The 19,557-nt window shown below is 39.4% G+C and overlaps 1 protein-coding gene across 1 annotated transcript in view; it reads right to left on the bottom strand.

The window, feature by feature from the left end:
- Positions 1-9,148, bottom strand: part of SLC14A2 (solute carrier family 14 member 2) — a 511,838-nt gene extending 502,690 nt beyond the window's left edge. Inside the window, exon 1 of the mRNA XM_049901586.1 lies at positions 9,131-9,148. The gene's annotated coding sequence lies outside the window, so the exon portion shown is untranslated. The remainder of the gene's footprint in view (positions 1-9,130) is intronic.
- Between the last annotated feature and the right edge of the window lie 10,409 nt (positions 9,149-19,557).

Genomic DNA, 19,557 nt, shown 5'->3' with positions numbered 1-19,557 from the left:
CTGACAAACAGGTATTACAGTAATGTTCCCTTTTGCTTTTTTTTTAAAGGAGTTAGTGCCCTTGGATTATTATCTCTTTCAAAAAAAGCTCTGTTTTAGTATGTACATAGGTTGGGAGAATGTCATGTGAGGGAATGTGATACTAACTTTGAGCTAGGAACCAGAGTTATTCCTCATGAATGCTCATTATTTCCTGGATGTTTCTGCTTTGCTGATTAGTGTTAGCTTAAAAGCCTAGCATCCGTCCCTGGGACCCAGAAGTCATGACCTGGAGGGGAACAATTGGTGCTTGCTTTACATGGATATTTGGGGAAGTAAACATGTGGTCTACCACCTGTCAGTTTTTTTGTACTGTGGAAGCTTGCATGTTGCTATGGTGCTGGGAGCCGCCAGTATTTCAAATGCCAGCATAGCCACCCATGGTGGACAGGTTTCAGCAGAACTTCCAGACTAAGAGAGACTACAAGGAAAGACCTAGTGATCCATTTCCAGAAATTAGCCAGTGAACACTCTATGAATCACAATAGAATACTGTCCAACGTAACACTGAAAGATGAGCCCCCTAGGCTGGAAAGCACTACATAGTAATGGACTGAAACATGCCAATGATCACGAAGATGGTGCAGGACCGGGAAATATTTTGTTATGTTGTACACGGGGTTGCAATGAGCTGGAACTGATTTGAGGGTACCTGACACCAAAAAATGCTTTGGTGAGAAGGAAGACATTTGACTGGGTTTTCTTTCTTCTCCAAAACCCTTGGGAATGTTTTTGCTTGCATAATCACAGGGCATACACAGGCCTTTAATATGAGGGTAACATTTCAAAGTTTGAACTGGTTTCCAGCTGATAATTTCCTGAGCTATTAAGGGGCTCTGACAAATCAGGTCATAAGCACTGAGCATGGTAGCCCCCAAATAGTTATTGTCTCAATAAGAGGATACACGCATCAGCGGTAGCTGCTGTTGAATGGGCAACTGTCTCAACTCTTTCCCTACAGTCACCTTTTATCTTCTTCACCCCAAGCTAAGATAGCAAGATGAATGAGGAAATTGAGGTCCCGTTCTAAGATCACACCATTTGTCTATAACTTTACTAGAACCTAGATTTCCATCTCACAGCCAAAAAGAATTTTCTTTAATTTTCATTGTACTTTAGATGAAGGTTTACAGAACAAACCAGTTTCTCATCAAATAGTTAGTACACACATTGTTCTATGACACTGGTTAACACACCCACAACATGTCAACACTCTCCCTTCTCAACCTTGGATCCTATTACCAGTTTTCCTGTTCCCTCCTGCCTTCCAGTCCCCGCCCCAGGGCTGGTGTGCCCCTTTAGCCTTGTTTTGTTCCATGGGTCTGTTCAATCTTTGGCTAAAGAGTGAACCTCAGAAGCAACTTCATTACTGAGCTTAAAGGGTCTCCGAGGCCATACTTTCAGGGTTTCTCCAGTCTCTCTCAGGTCAGCAAGTCTGGTCTTTCTTTTTGAGTTAGAATTTCATTCTACATTTTTCTCCAGCTCTGTCTGGGACCCCCTATTGTGATCCCAGTCAGAGCAATCAGTGGTAGTAGCTGGTTACCATCTAGTTGTGCTAGACTCTGTCTGGTGGAGGGTCATGATAGATGTGGTCCATTAGTCCTTCAAACTAATCTTTCCCTTGTATCTTTAGTTTTCTTTGTTCTTCCTTGCCCCTGAAGGAATGAGACCAGTGGAGTATCCTAGATGGCCACTCACAGGCTTTTAAGACCCCAGATGCTACTCACCAAAGTAGAATGTAGAACATTTTCTTTATAAACCATGTTATGCCAAGTTAGCTAGATGTTCCCCAAGATCATGGTCCCCACAGCCCTCAGCCCAGCAATTTGGTCCCTCAGAGAGTTTGAATGTGTCTGTGGAGCCACCGTGACCTTGCCTTGTACAGGTTGTGCTGGGTTCCCCAGTATTGTGTACTGTCTTACCCTTCACAAAAACAATTTTTGATTCAAGGCATTTCTACAAATACTGAAAGATGTCTTGTTGGGAAAAACAGGGAATCCCAATTTGCCAAATGTGTTTGGGAAATGCAGCATTTTCTATTATCCTTTCTGAAACATGAAATGTTTCCATTTAGCACATTAAAATCTCTCATAAATTCTTCTATAATTTTTTTTTTTTAAATAGGTTTCACTCATAATTTTCCATACATTTTGGTCACAATTTTGTCTTATTTTGAGCACCTGTTAATATCCAGAGGCATTAGTATTCCTCAAAATTTTTTTTGGAAAATGCATCTCAAAGAGATTCAGAACCAGTCCTGGAAATGCTCCTTATTATTAATAGTAGAAGTAATAATGATAACAGTTTTCTCTTTCTTTTATTATTATTATTATCTTTGGTATTTCTATGTTCATTACTGCCTCACCCCGGAATACTTCCATATCTTTGTTACGATTGTTCCCAATTCCCAACTTTTCCTGCCCGATTTATTCTCCAACTTCCAACTAGATTTGCCTTGCCTAAATGTATTTTCTGGATCCCTGGGTAGTGCAAATGGTTAACATGCTCAGCTGCTAACTGAAAAGTTGGAAGTTTGAGTACACCCAAAGTGCCTTGGAAGAAAGGCCTGGAAATCTGCTTCTAAAAAAAAAAAAAACCCAACCTGTTGTCATCAAGTTGATTCTGATGCTATGAGTCTGAAAAATCATCCGTTGAAAACCCTATGGAGCACAGCTCTACTCTGAGACACAGGGGCCACAGGAGTTGAAATCCACTCAACAGCAACTGGTTTTTACTGGTTAAATACATTTTCATCATGCCCTCCTCCTGCTTGATCATTCACCATGGTACCTATTATGGATTGAATTGTGCCTCCATGAATATGTGTTGTAAATCCTGACCCCATACCTGTGACCTTAATTCCGTTTGGAATAGAGCTTTCTGTGTTATGTTAATGTGGCATATCAGTGTAAGGTGTGTCTTAAGCCAATTGCATTTGAGATATGAAAACAGCAGATTAGGCACAGAAGAAGGAAGGGGTGGGGAGGGAAGATAGATGCCACACCACATGAATATCCAAGGAACCAAGAAAAGAAGCTGAAAAGAGACAAGGATCTTCCCCCAGAGCCAACAGAGACAGAAAGCTTTCCCCTAGAGCTGTTGGCCTGAATTCAGACTTCTATTCTCCTAAACTACGAGATAATAAATTTCTGTTCATTAAAGCCACCCACTTGTGTTTCTGTTAAAACAGAGCTAAGAAACTAAGACAACACCTATTCTCAATATGAAATCCAGCTTCTCAGTCTGGAGAGCCTTTCTCTCTCCATGTTCTTTCTCCACTGTTCCCTAAGACAAGCCCCTCAGTTTAATCATCTGGGCTCACTTTCTGATCCCTGAACAAGGTACAGGCTTCCTCACTTCCCCCATGCCTTTGCCTTCTCCCTTCCTATGTATGCAGGTGAACTTCTCACTACATAGCAGTTTCCTTTGAGAGCAGAGGCTGTTACCTAGTCAACGTTGTTTCCATCACAGCCACAGATGCCCACCTGCACTACATTCACCCCCATCCTATGTCTCTCCAAAACGAATGTCCACAAGCAGGGCTTACTTTTGATGACCTGACACTGAACAACTCATGGTTTTATTTTTTATTTTTTAACTTTAACTTTAACTATGCTGACAAAAGTTTATTATTATAAAAGCAATACATATTTTAGTACTGTCTTCAAAAATTTTTTAATTGGAATTCTATACCTTCAAGCCCAAGCTATTGTGTTGGTGCCTATGAGACTGTGTCAATTATATACTTTCTCCAGGTAGTTATCTCTACGTTATAGAGGTGACTTCTTGAAGATGAATCAATAGATACGAAGGCAGAGAGACAGACAGAAGGATAGACAACCTACAGTCAAAACATGTGGCTTTAGGGCCCAGTTTTATGTTTGACCCCTGAATGATCTTGGGAAAAGTCACTTAACCTCTCCTTCATCTGTAAAATATGAAGTCTAAACTCCATAGGGTTATTGTGAGACTTAACTACAGTAATTGCCACAAAATGCCTTGCAAATTGTAAGAGGTTCTGCAAATGTTAGTTATTATTAAGGGAACATTTTAGGCTCCTCCAGCATTTTTTTTTTTTTTGAGTGCAATACCAGAGGTGTTTCTAACTGTTGTAAAATAATTTCTATCATGAAATATGTCATTCTTTTATGTCTGTATGATTTCTCCCTGCTCCAGTTCCAACTCTTCATATTTACACTCAGCAGAATCAACTTCTTAACAGAGTATTCTCTTTATTATTTGAAGGTTTCTCCTCAAACTTTTGGTAGCAACTCAGTGAAATATTATGGCTAAAATTTTTATTCTAGATGCTGATTCCAACTTTAGACTTTCATTTACATACATACATATACATATATACATGACTCTCAATGAGTTTTCATTCCTTCCTTTTTTCCATCTCTCCTACTTTCCTTTTGCACTTTCATGCCTCCACCTCTTCCTTTCCTCCAACTACAGCCTAGGCATATTCACACCAGAAAATGGTACACGAACCTTTGATCAAAGTGACAATATTTTACTTTGCTCCTGCCTGAGCCTGCGAGGAATGCTTACAAAACCTCAGTTTTCTCCAGAGCACTTAGGTGGGCCCTAGTATGTAAAATATACCTAACTGTGTGTTATTTACCATTAGGCCCCAGAACAGACTATAAAGTGAATGCCTAATCTATCATGCAGGATACTTGATTGCTGAGGAACATTCCCCAGGCATTCCATAGCCTATAGAAGTGAAACAATTTCTATGACATGATGGGAATTATTGACTTACTGGACCAGAACCCTGTGGTCCACACAAAGGCCCTTTTTCTGCAGTAGATTAAAAAGCCAGCAGACCCTGGTTTCCTGCATATTCACAGTTTGCAGATTATTGATCTGATAATGAATCAACTCAACCTCCTCTGGGTGTCCTTAGCTCTGTGTATGTGCAACCCACCCGCCATCTCCTCCAGGAACTCCTCAAACCAGCACCTGCACAGCAGCTGCTCATGGCACTCAAGTGCTCAGATGATTTTTGTCTTTAAAATGTAGTGGTTTCAGTTTTCCTTCAAACATACAAGGTCACGGAAAGTAATACCCCCTAGGAAATAATAAGTGAATTGCTGTAGCTGTCCAATTATAAACAAGAAAGGCCTATAAAAACATAATCATAGAATTTTCAAGCCGGAAGGAAATGTAATAAAATTGTTTGCAACTTATTATACATTAAGGCTAGTGTTGGTAGATTAAAGACAAGATTCCTTTTTAAATCAAATGTGCGTGTGTGTGTGCATGTGTGTGTAGGGGCTGGGAAATGAATTGAATTTCCTGAAGGGTCACTGTTAGCTTGTTTAATCTAATGCTCTCACATCAGAAGTGAAAAAGTAGAGACCAGGATAGATGGGAGAGGTGGGCTGGAATCCCACCTTCCAGAATTCCAGAACTGGGACCTTTCCATTGCACTTACAGCTTCACGGGAAAGGGTTCTCTCTGGCTGTTAATGCAAGCTACGTGAGGCAAAATGGAATATAATACGGGGAAGATCAAAAGTTGATTTCATCCCCACCTGGTCTACTGGAACTATTGTCTCCTGAACTTTAGTGCAAAGAACAATTCTATCTTGAATGACCACCATCGCACATGTACAGATACAACAACTCACTTTCTCTACTTCCACAGCCTTTCTGTCCCCATCAGGCTCTCCAAATCCATTTTTTGACGCACACTGTAATGGAGGTCTCTCTGTCTAGTGCAGAGCTCCAAATTGGAGCCTGTGGTGGGAACTACTACTCTCCCCTTGCCCTGGTGTCCCTTTGGAATTCCCCCCCTCTTCCCTTCCTCCTATCTTGTACTGGGGGGTGGAGGCCGGGAGCAGTTTCCTTCACTGAGACCAAAGGGACTCACATAAGAGAAGGGGTAACTTTATATTTGTTGGATAAAGGAATGAATGGATTCCAGATCCCTTCCAATTTAGTGCAGTGACCACCTTTTCCAGCTTTGCTCTTTTCACAACTGTGAATGGCCTCCTGTTTTTCCCTCATGTGCACACTTATTAGAGTGGACTCTGTCCCCTCAGAACTGGCCTTGTCGGCAAACGTGGTTAAGAGGAGGTTTTGAGGTCACACTTTAACATGGTCTAGCCTCCACCACCTACTCATTGTGTGATTTTGGAGAAACTACTTAATCTCTTTATGCTTTAGTGTCCTCTTCACTGAAAACAAAAACCAAACTCATTGCATCAAGTCAATTCTGACCCATAGAGACCCTATGGGACAGAGTAGAACTGCCCCACAGGGTTTCCAAGGAGCAAACGGTAGATTCAAAATGCCAACCTTTTGGCCAGCATCCGAGCTCTTAAACACTGTGCCACCAGGGCTCCATTTCATCGAAATAGAGTTTATTGTCACTGAGATAATATACATTAAGTGCTTAGAGTGTTATCTGACACAGAGAGAATACCCACAAATGTCTCCTCCTATCAATCTCTTCCCTGAAGGGATCATTCTGTAAGGCTTTGCTCTCTGAAGTGTTCCATCTTCTATGGGATCTTCACATTTTTAATATGAGAAAGATTGAAAGATTTCTAAACTCACAGGATTGGTTTGCTATTGATGGGATTTTAGCTTCAACACAAGCAGTGAAGCCTTGAGTTGTATATCTCTCAATTGTACCTACTCAATCTATTTTTCCAACAAGAGATTATGAGCTCCACAAAGGCAATGACCTTCCCCCTATTTCTGTGTTTAACACTCAGTGGTTCTCATTATATTGCTCTGCTCAACAAATGATGATATCCAGCTCTTTCTGCTCCTTCCATCCCCAGATAATTAAGAGTTGACTATAATAAAACATTCTGCAACTGGCTACATGAAGTCATTAAAGAACGTATGTCAGATAACTGGTAAAGGAACAGTTCAGACTGTCCTTCACATTCACTAGCTCAAGGTTCGCATAACCTGTACTTGTATACATCATACCTATACCACTTCTGGCCTTCTGGTTTGGGAATATCATCTATCAGCAGAAAACTGGTAATGCTGTGGGGATATTGGGGTGCTGGAGGAGAGACTATTGAGACAGAGTAGTTCCTATGCCCAGTACCAAGTGGCAGCTCTCAGTTCTCACCTAGTTCCATTCCATAGCAGGGCCATGGTTATGTCTCAATACCTACAATCCCTATCTCAGTGTGCTGCGCAGAGCCTAGGGAGCTGCTACTCAAGCCGGGTATCTCCTTACTAAGCACACAGCTCTTACCTCGTACCCTCTCTCCTCATTCCAAATTAGTATAGGTGGAGTATAAATCAGAGGAGGGTTTCCAGCAAGTAAATGAGTGAGTACCTTACTAGGGAAAGGTTTTTTTAAACTTCAGCAGAGGTTTAAAAATGGAAAGCTGTTTTAATTTATGAAAATGCATTAGTTCAGTGATGTAAAATCAAGGCTTACATGTCCAACAAAATTTCCCTTGACATCAGCCAGTCACCTGAATATAAGGCTGATGATCTGTTAACCAGCTTTCAAAAGAGCAATTAGCGTTTGGCTTTTTAGCCATAATACACTTACAATATCTGTTTTACTCTTGAGACTCTTACAGATTAGAAGAAATAAGAATACACGCTCACCATCATTGCTTAAATCATCATGCAGATTCTATACACACAACTGCAGGGTGTTCTCAGAAGCCATGAAATTCCAACTCTCCATCAGAGCAGTCAGAATTTTCCATAGTCGACAGGGAGCTGGACATGTCAGCCCTGTAGTCACACCATGGTACAGGTGGGACAAACAATTAGGAAGACCAGAATGTTTCTGTTTAACAGCTATTGAGTGAGTGTAAACAGTTTGAAGAGATTTTAGAATTTTCTCCCATGTGCACAGATAGAGCTGTAAACGCATCCTCTTGTCCTACCGACAGGAACCTCAAGAGGCTGATATTCATCTGTCCCAAATAAACTCGTTTGAACTCTTGGGAAATTCCCCCCAGCTTTTTCGTTATCACTCTGGAATAATGTGCGAATAATTAGATGACAGCATGCCCTTTGTTTGAATGAACGTTATTAAATATACAACAATTATCACATATAGTATATTCTGTGTGCATACAAGCCCCTTCATATTCTCAATCCCTATTGAAAAAAATAATAAATTATTAACATTCACTCTTCAAGCTCTGTGAAACTAACTCTCAGATCGTGGCACTGAACACTCACTGCTCTGGCGCCTACATGGGCTGGCTGGAGAATTCATGTGCTATAGTGTTTGACACACTCATTCTCTCAGGTGAAATACTACAGGCAAAACTGCATAATTTAATAGGCTGATACAGCAAGGTTGAATAATTAAATCATCTCCTTGTACAAGGCTACATTTTATGATGATCTTTTTAACACTGTAATCTAAATTGGGGTTGGAGTTGGGATGAGGTGGCGGTGGAAAGTAAACTAATTGGAGGGGGCTCCATGTGAAATAGCAGCTATATCTTTCCAGGCCATGAAAAGTAATATCTCATCATCAAAGGGCTTTGAAATTATCTATATACAAGTGAACAAATACCTCAAATATTTTAATAATAGGAAAATAATTAGATACGCATATATACACACACATATAGGCATATGTTTTTATATATATAAATACTTATGTATATGTGTATATACATATATTCTTGGCTTCTAAGCTTCTTTTTCATTTCCTGCCCATCCATCAAAATAAAAATACAACATCATATATATATATGCATATATGTGTGTGCATGTATATATAAACCAAACCCATTGCTGTTGAGTCAATTCTGACTCATAGAAAACCTATAGGACAGAGTAGAACAGCCCCAGTTGGTTTCCAAGGAGGGGTTGGTGAATTTGAACTGCCAACCTTTTGGTTAGCACCTGAGCTCTTAACCACTATGCCACCAGGGCTCTATGTATGTATATCTATACCTAAACACACAAACACACACATATACATATGTGTATGTAATGTTGCATTTTTATTTTGATGGATGGGCAGGAAATGAAAAAAAAGCTTAGAAGCCAAGTATATCTTCGTGGGTAGAGACAAGAAGAATTTCCAAATGTTAGCAAGAGGGGACAAAGTCAGAGAAAGAGCTATACCTTACCCCACAGTTCTTCCTGAGCCTTGAAATGATGATTTTGAGAAGAGTCGCCAATGTCACCAAAAACACGACACTAAATGAGAACTTGGGGTCCTTCTCAGGTGGTCAAGACAAAGAAAATTGTCAACTCAGAAGACACGAGTCTTATCTTGGCTTTCTTAACCGTTCCTCACTCTTTCTCAGCTACTTAGAACTAAAGTGAGTCCATCATTCCAGCTGATTTCCTTTGGAAGTGCCTCCCCTTGGACGGCTCTTATTAGCACCCTGTTCTCCTTCAGTGGTCCAGCGATATGCGAGGACCAGGTGGTTTTCTCACTGGAGAATTTTGCTTCTCGTTAAGTAGCCAGACAACCCATTTCAAGGGCCTTGGCCAGAACTGTCGAAGATCATTCTGTGGTCATCTGGTTCTGCTTGGCCTCCCCTCTGCCACATTGTTTCCTCCTTTTTTTTTTTCTTTACACATTACTGAGAGGTTAAATTTTTACAAATCTTACATTCATAAGACATTTTGTCTTTGAGCTGATAGGAGATAAGGAGGGCTCATACACCTGGACTCCCAAGGGTGGAAAACTCCATTTGAAAAGCTAGTTGGCTGTCTTGAATGTTGGTACATGAGCATACTTTATCATTAAATTCAGGTGGGAAAGGCAGGTTCAAAGAAAAGGTCAAGAGAAACCCTTCCCGTAAGATCTGATCCTTTTCCCTTTGAGAGAGAACTCAACTGGAATCAAGTTCCATCACTGTGCTTATTTTTGAACAGAAGCAATTTAAAACTCAGGGGCCTAGAATCCCAGTCCTCATCACCTTCATTCCCACCCTCTTTCTCTTCATTATCATTACCACAAAAAGAAAGAAACAAACAAACAAAAAGAATATTTCATTCCCTGGCATTGAGCCAGTAGAATGACTTGGGCAAATTTGCCTTAAGCTGAGGGTGAAAACTAAGGCTCACTTGTATTTACTGTTTCCTTTGAACATCACGTAATTGGTCCCTAGATTTCCCTGAAATCTTAGACTTTATTCTGAAAATCTTACATTAGCTGTGACTTTATCCTAAGGATCAACTCCCTTTAAGCCTCTATATCTATTCCTTGCCTTTGGAAGTGGAACTGATTTTCCAAAGGCTCAGCATGCTGTCCTTTGGGTTTTTGCTATATCTATAGCAACCACTCTGTTGGGGAACTATACAAATAAAACAATGCCTTGGAGTCCAGGCACACATCAAAAGAGATGTTGAAGCAATAAACATTTTAGGTTCTTTGTTTAAATCAGCAACAATAGCTTACTAATAGCTGGGGAGGTATTGCTCTTGGTTCTGATAAAAGAAAAAGGATTCTATTTCTTGACATTCAGTATATTGCCCTTGCATTTAAGAAATTCTCATTTGATAATTCAATATCAGACTCCTGTTTATAAGAGCTGTGAGTTCTCAGCTGGCAACTCAAGAAATTCTTTGTGATCTTTCCTGAATTTCCTAATTTTCTCCAGGTATATACACCTCCATTTTGAAAGTTGTCCCTTTCAAAGAAATCTAATGGCTTCACCCTGCTCTCAGCAATCCTGTGCGATTGGTGGGAGAAAAAGTACTATATATTTTATAAGTAGAGATGAATAAAGAAAACAATGCCTAGTCAAAGTGAATTTAATATATTTCTTTCTAGTCCAGAATCTACTTACTAAAAGAAATCAGGGTTCCTTGTAGAAATGACTGATTCTAGGCTCAGGGCAGGAAATATACAAGATAAGTCTAGAGTATCTTGCAGTGCCAGAAAGAGTAAAGAAGCACTCATACGCACACATACAGAGAGAGAGAGAAGGATGGGGTTATGTTAAAGGAACATAAAAGCTAACTAAAATCACTCCCAAAGCCAGAACAATTTGAGTAATAAAGTAATATTGGATTACAACCCAAAGTATAAATATCCATGAGTCCATACTGATATAGACAGTTCCCGGGTTACGAATGTCTGATTTAGGAACAATTCATGCTTGCTGTTCTTAGCTGCTGTCGAGTTTGTTCCGACTGATAGTGACCCCATGTACCACACAGAATGAAACACTGCCCGGTCCTGCACCATGCTCACAACCGTTGTTATGCTTGAGCTCATTGTTGAAGCCACTGTGTCAATCCACCTTGTTGAGGATCCTCCTCTTTTCCACTGACCTTTTACTTTACCAAGCATGATGTCCTTCTCCAGGGATGGATCCTTCCTGGCAACATGTCCAAAGTGCATGAGACATAATCTCACTATCCTTTCTTCCAAGGAGCACTCTGGTCCTAGTTCGTCCAAGACAGATTTGTTCATTCTTTTGGCAGTCCATGATATATTCAATATTCTTCACCAACACCAAGACTCAAAGACATCAACCCTTCTTCTGTCTTCCTTATTCATTGTCCAGCTTTTTCATGCATATGATGCAATTGAAAATATCATGGCTTGGGTCAGGCGCACCTTAGTGTTTAAGGTGACATCTTTGCTTTTCAACACTTTAAAGAGGTCTTTTGCTGCAGATTTGCCCAATGCAATGCATCTTTTCATTTCTTGACTGCTGTTTCCATGGGTGTTGATTGTGGATCCAAGTAAAATGAAATTCTTGATGACTCCAATCTTTTCTCCATTTACTGTGATGTAGTTCATTGGTCCAGTTGTGAGGATTTTTTTTCTTTTTGTTGATGTGCAATCCATTCTGAAGAGTGTGATCTTTGATCTTCATCAGTAAGTGCTTCAAGTCTTCTTCATTTTCAGCAAGCAAGGTTGTGTCATCTGCATAACGCAGGTTGTTAATGAGTCTTCCACCAACCTTGATGCCATGTCCTTCTTCATACAGCCCAGATTCTCGGATTATTTGCTCAGCATATATGACAACTAATACATTAAAGGGCAAGTGCAAGTATGGAAACTCATACTTGCCCCTTAATGTTATATAAATTTGCCCTCACTTTGAAATGATTGAACCACCCCTACTCACAACAAATTCATCACAATCACCTTCAGTTGCTGCAAGTGCAGCTTTTAAATCATTGAAAAAGCTTCAAGACTTTTCTTGCACTTCAAAAAAAAAAAAAAAAAAAACAGACCTGTTGCCATCAAGTCGATTCCGACTCATAGCGACCCTACAGGACAGAGTAAAGCTGCATCATGGGGTTTCCAAGGAGTGCCTGGTGAATTCAAACTGCCGACCTTTTGATTAGCAGCAAAGTAAGGCTAAATAAGAACAATATGCACCTATTCTGCCTTGCCTACAAATTCTACTTAAAGACACAGTTAAGAACAGATTTTGTTCGTAACTCAGGGACTGCCTGTATGAGGAAATGATTAAATAAATGGGAGAGAATAGACAAATCTCTGCAGAAGAATTTCAAATTATTTATGTAGATACTCCACCTTCAAAGAAGTGGAACATAATTCTCTCCTCAAGTGTGGGCTACTCATAGTGCCTTCCTTCTAAAGTGTACAGAATGGAAAGTGGGAAAAAGAGCAACTTTTTAATGGAGAAGCCTGACAAACACTACTCGGCCAGGTGATGAAGGTCATGTTGATAGTATGTACCCTTAGTATGAAGTGATGAGAATGGCAGTTTATGGTCTTCCTCACTAAAGCATATAATCCTAGTCTAGTCATGAGAAAAACATCAGACAAATTCCATTTGAGGGATATTCTACAAAATATTTGACCTGTTTTTAAAAACCCATTGCTGTCAAGTCAATTCTGATTCATAGTGACCCTATAGGACACAGTAGAACTGCCCAATAGGGTTTCCAAGGAGCAACTGGTGAATTCAAACTCCAACATAACCAGTATTCCTTAAAGCTGTTAAAGTCATCAAAGACAAGAAAATTGTCATAGCCAAGAGGGATCTAAGGAGACGGGATGATGAAATGTAATGGTTCTGCTGCATGGGATTTTGGAACAGAAAAGGGACAGCAGATAAAATCTGAATAAGGAATGGACCTTAGCTGATATTAATGTATCAATATCGGTTCATTAGCTGTAATGAATATGCCATAAAGTGTAAGATAATAGGGGAAACTCAGTGTTGGACATATGAAAACTCTCTGTACTATATTTGTAATTTTCTCTAAATCTAAAACTATTCTAAAATAAAAAGTTTATTTTAAAATAATCTATTTGCTACATCCCAGGGAAACCCTAAGTGCACAGACACATTGGCATTCAAGAAATGTTTGTTAAATGTATGGAAATAAAATGTGTTCCTTAGTCTCTGTGAGTTTACCCTAGTACGTCTTTTCTTTCCACCCAAGAGTTCTTCTTTTTTAATACCAAAAAATGACTTTGAGTATAGAAATAGCATATGAAAAAAGCCAATTCTAGAGTTGAAAAATCAGAAGTAATTTCTTAGCAAAAAATATTGACATTGCTTATAATCTACCTCATAGCAGAACCTTAATAATGATAAGGTTAATCAGAAAATAACCTTTTTATTTTCAAATTTATTTACAGTGCTAATTCCTACACTAGTGTAATTGAGAAAGGCAAGGCAGGCATTACTTTCTTCATTTTAAATATCAAGATCTGGAAGCAAAGAAACCATGTGCAATGTGTCTAAAACAGAGGAAAGGTGCTTCAGAATCCATATATTGGTAATAATTAGGTTGTGTCTTGGGCAAGCTGTTTCATTTTTCCGTGGTTCAGTTTCTCTGCATGAAAAATACAGTATACTTCTACCTCTAGGTCAAAATGGTGGAGGAAAGTTCAAGTAATATATATCCAGCCCTAACTTGAAATAGATAGAATACAATAAGTATATTTATTTTAAAGTAAATACAGAGCTGCATTAAAAATTAAGAAGAAAAAAAAAAAACACTAAGGGTGAAAAGACAGAAAATACACATGTATGGGCATAGGCTGAAACCCGAATGGTCTCCAGGAACTAGCTATGTATGGGTAGTACAGCTGAGGCAACAATGGGAACGTGTAAGCTTCTGACTGGACTCAGGCTGTGCCTCACAGAGACCGAAACAGTCCCTCTTACCTGCCCAAGGAGATGGCTTGAATCTCTTTTGGCAAGTAAGAGGGAATGTTGAAACATACCATTTTCCCAAAGCCTATATAGCCAAAGTTGAGATTCTCATGGGAGTCTGGCTCCCAGGCTGTTGTAGACATGGCATTAAAAATGGAATTGTCATCTTTTTGAGAGAACCCCTTGTCTTAGTTATCTAGTGCTGCTGTAACAGAAACGCCACAGGTGGATGACTTTAACAAAGAGAAATTTATTCTCTCACAGTCTAGCAGTCTACAAGTTCAAATTCAGGGTGTCAGCTCCAGGGGACGGCTTTCTTTTTCTGTCGGCTTTGGAGGGGTCCATCAATCTTCCCCTGGTCGAGGAGCTTCTCGGGCACAGGAACCCCAGGTCCAAAGGACGCGCTCTGCTCCCGGTGCTGCTTTCTTGGTGGTATGAGGTCCCCCAACTCTGTGCTTGCTTCCCTGTCCTTTTATCTCTTGTAAGATAAAAGGTGGTGCAGGCCACGCCCTAGGTAAACTCCCTTTACATTGGATCAAGGATGTGACCTGGGTAAGGGTGGTGTTACATTCCTACCCTAATCCTCTTTAACATAAAATTACAATCACAAAATGGAGGACAACCACACAATACTGGAAATCATGGCCTAACGAAATTGATACATACATTTTTTGGGGGACATAATTCAATACATGACACCTCACAATAGCGTTAGAATTCTCAATCAAGAAACAGGATTAATGGGAAAAAAAAAAATCTGAACAGAAGTTTAAGTACCAGCATCTTTGAAATTCTCAAAAAATAAAGGAGGATATATCTTCATTCATTCATTCATTCAAGTTGACAACCACTTATTAAGCACCTACTATAACTCTTTTTTATAACTCTAGACTCTATTCTAGTCACTGGATAAATCAAGAATAGGTAATTATAAAACAACAATGATTCAGGAACCAATTGAAACTCTTGGAAATGGAAAATGCAGTTCTTAAAATAGAAAACTCAATAGCAGTTTGAATAGCAGGGTGCATATAACCAAAAACATTGCCTAATGAAAGAAGAGTGAGGAAATCTCCCAGGATGAATACAGAGTGGCAAAGTGTTAGAAACGATGAAAGAGAAGTTAACAGACCTGGAAGGTGAGAAACACCTACATGTGTCTAATAAGATTTCAGGAGGAAAACATGGGAAGAACAGGACAGAGGGACTAGAAGAGTTAAGTAAATGCTGAACTTTCCATAATCAGAGAGACAGGAGTCTTCTGATTACCGATGCCCACTGTGTGCACCAAACCTTTTGCTGTTGAGCCAATTCTAACTCACAGCAACCCTATAGGGCAGAGTAGAACTGCACCATAGGGTTTCCAAGGAGTGCCTGTTGGATTTGAACTGCTGACCCTTTGGTTAACAGCCAACTCTTAACCACTATGCCACCAGGGTTTCCATGCATACAAAAGTAAGTGTAAAATGAAAACATCTTCAGATCTTTCAAGACTAAGAAAGCTTTATTACTAGCACATGCCCATTACGAGAACTATTAAAGGATATACTAATTCATAAAAAAAGAAAAATAAACTCAAAAGTAAGGAATAAGGCTTGAGAACATTGGTGATCCAAGAAACTAGAAACTGTGATGATAAAATTCATAGATGGTTACTGTAAATAATACTGAAAATATACTTCTCTTGTGTTTAAGATATGTTGGAATTAAAATTCTAGACAGCAATGACATGAAAATTGGGAGTGAAATTTAAAGGATGTTGAGGTATAATGAGGTCTTTTATTATTTGGGAGGAGGCTAGAGATAGCAAATTTCACTTTGTTAGAAAATTAGCAATATGCATATTAAAAATTTGAGGGCGATCACTTAAAGAAGTACAATGCATTATTCACAAACCAGTATAAGGGGGGAAAAGAACAGAAGAAAGAAAATCATATCAATTCAATAAAGGCTGTTAAAATCTTTAATAAAATAATTATAATATACACATATATATGTAATCAACTGTATGTTGTTATTGTTGTTGTGGTTGTGTGCCATCAAGCTGTTTCTGACTTAGAATGACCCTCTAGGATAGAGCTTCCCCATAGGGTTTCCTAGGTTGTATGGGAGCAAATTGCCAGGTCTTTTCTCTTACTGAGCTGCTTGTGGGTTCAAACCTCTAGTCTTTCAGGTAGCAGGTGAGTACTTAACCATTGCACTGCCAGGGCTTCTTAATCAACTATATAAACTATTTAAAACTATTTTTTAACACACCGAAAGAATATTCATCGCAAACCTTGGGGATCCAAGACTTCATCTTTATCTGTAATATATTAATTATTTTTATATTAAAAAATATGACAGAAGTATAGCAAAATTTTGATACTTGATAATTAGAGGTGATAGAAACCCAGGTCTTATTATATTTTTCTTTTTGAAAAAAATGAAGAGTTTGGGCTAGGTTACCCCTTATATATCTGATAATGTATATGTCTATGAATTACCCAAAAGGATTCAAGTAGCTACAGGCAGAACCAGGACTAGCACCAATTCCTAATTTCAAGTCCATGGATCTTTCCATTACACCAAAATTCTAGGTGTTCTAGTTAAAATCAATATTAGCTGCTTACTGGGGTCCTTAGAGATGACTTCTGAAAGTTCCTACAAGCTTTGGGTTTTCATCATTTTTTTCTTCTACACTCAATGCTTGGATTGGCACCAATTTACCCTGGAGAGGTCCTTGTGAGCCTTAATTGAAGACCACAAAAGATAGCAAGATCTTTAAGTGAGTCGTTCTGAGTAATTTCCCCAAGCAGATCACTGCGGAATTTCATTTTCAACATGAATGGTCACACTTCAAGCAATGAATGAGATGCATTGTTCAGGGGGGAAATGACGCACTCCATTCTGTCTGTAGTGCTTCTCAGCAGTCCCTGTGCAACTTAGGAGTGCGTCAGCATTTTCATTATAAGCCCATCTGTGAGTGCCCAGAGGCTGCCACTGAAATCAGTTTGCTGAGTCATTGCTGAGAGGGGTTGGCTCAATAGGGCCCATAGCCCTTTACGAAAGTAAACATCAACTTCCTCCAGGACACTTTCCCTGACACACTGGTCCTCAATCTGACCTCTTTTTGACCCTGCACTTTTCCCTTGTTTATGGAGCCTGCTAGCTTGATCATTATTAGTTCACATCAATATGTAGGCTCTTACTTCTCTTACTGAACCACGCCTTAGTAATTTGGCAACATTTTGAGGGTAGGTGGAAGGTCTTTTATTTGTCATGCAACTCTTTACTAACCAATTTTCTTGCTGCACACCACAAGGTTTTGAGATAGAATAGATAAATGACACATGTAATCAATAGTCTAAAATGTGATCATGCATTTAGATATAACGAAAACTCTCTCTTCATGGCATCAGACTAACACCCATATTAGAGACTAAGTTGAGCACATAATAGACTTCTTTTTTTTTTTTTAATAAGTACATATGGAAGACAAAATGTGTGTGGCACATCCAACTCCATAAACTAATTAAAGTCTTTTGATTCTGGAATGGTCCCTGCTTTTTCCTTTGTGTGTCTGAAGTCAACACATCCTTCATGACTAGGCCAAGTCTACCTCAGAGGAGTCTTTGCCATGTGCTTACCCCTTCTTTTTGCCTCTGAACTCCTTTTGTACTTTACTGTTACGTACAATTTAGCCTTGGGTGGTGCAAATGGTTTATGTTTGACCACTAACCTAAGGGTTGCTGGGAGAAAGGCCTGGAGACCCGCTTCTGTAAATATTACAGCCAAGAAAACCCTATGGAGTAGTTCCTCTCTCTAACACATGGGGTCACCATGAGTCGGAATCTACTCCATGGCAGTGGGTTTGGTTTTTTGGTTGTATGTGTTGTCTTGGTGTGTGAGTTACTTCAGAGATATGAGTCCTGCTTGCCAAATAAAAGGGAGAGCCTTTTGAGAGTAGCCTCTCTTTCAGGTATCTTTCCCACAGTTTGAGTACTATATGTGGTATACTTGACTTTATAGATGCTGCCCTATCTTATCATATCCTATTTTGTCCTTTCATATCCTATCATAGCCCATCCTATGCTATTCTATCAAATAATGATAGTTATGGCCAGTTATATTAAATTTATGACTTTGATATAAAAAAATTAATGAAAAGCTGACAACTTATGTATCAAATAATGCTAGTTATAGCCAGTTACATTAAATTTATGACTTTGATATAAAAAAATTAATGAAAAGCTAACAACTTCCAAAGTAGTGGAGAATTAACCACTTGCTGATTGATTGCGTCATGGCACATCATAGGCCTCAGACTCCTCCTCTATTAAGAGAAGGCCTCAGCTTCACTTCTCTGGGCCAGGCCTCCTTCGAAGTCATAGAGTTGGTGAGTGAATTGAGCACCCTCAGGTTGTCCATAATCATGCTTCTCTGTTGTTCCGCAAAGGCAGCAGTCTTTTAAGAAATAGTCTCAATATTATCTCAAGGTTGGCAAATTCAAAACAGATTTTGACTATCACCAACAGTTGTAAACCTTAACACACTGCTCCTCTTGCCACTCTAGGGAATTGCAGCTTCATAGGTTCAAAGTCCTTTAGCTCAATAGCTTTCAAAATTCTTCAGCTGTGACCCACAATAAGAAAAGCATTTTACATCGTAACCTAATCATACAGATGACTGAGTAAGAGAAAAAGACGATGAGAATATAACAGAAGTTTCAGGAAACTCCACTATATATGTAGTATACTTGATTTTATAGATGCTGTCCTACCTTATCATATTGTACCTGCTTCCATCTTTTCAGTGTTTTTCTAATTAGCAGAAAGCTCTTTGGAATATTGTTAAAGATCCTCCCTCTCTTAACTTTTGTACCAGATGCTATTTGGGACTTTTTCTATTGTCCCGGATATGGCTAAAATCACAAATCTCTGCTAATTATAAAATGCTAAGGCCTGACAACTCCCTTCAGGGCTTTCTGAGAGGCTCCTCCCTTAATAAACCACCACCTCATCTCCCTCTCCTCATTCTAAATAGAAAGCTACTGCAGTCACCAGCTCAGTAGGAAAAAGAGAGGGTGCAGTGAGAATCATTTTCTTTTAAGGGAGTGCAATATTAGTGAAGGGAGCCTGCTCTTTCACCTCCCCATTCATACCTGAAACCAGGTAAGAAAAACTTCCAAGAGTATTATTCATGAAGATTTGGAGTGTCTGCAATCAGAGTAAAGCCTGGCATTGCATTCCCTGGTTGGATGTCAACTTAGGCAGAGTATTTGATGATCTGAACCTGTACCTGCCTAAGCAGGAGAAAACAGGAATGGAGAGTGGCAGGGCTGGGCTGGGGTGCAGGGTTGCTAAATGGAGCTGCCTGCATTCTCATGTTTTCATAGCAAAAAATAAATGAGTTCTTCTTGGGTTGAATGGATTCTGTGTAATATGGCTGGTCTTGAGCCCCCTTGA

Source organism: Elephas maximus, chromosome 11 (genome assembly GCF_024166365.1).
Source record: "Elephas maximus indicus isolate mEleMax1 chromosome 11, mEleMax1 primary haplotype, whole genome shotgun sequence".
NCBI lineage: Eukaryota > Metazoa > Chordata > Mammalia > Proboscidea > Elephantidae > Elephas > Elephas maximus.
This window is presented reverse-complemented; position numbering and strand designations above follow the sequence as displayed.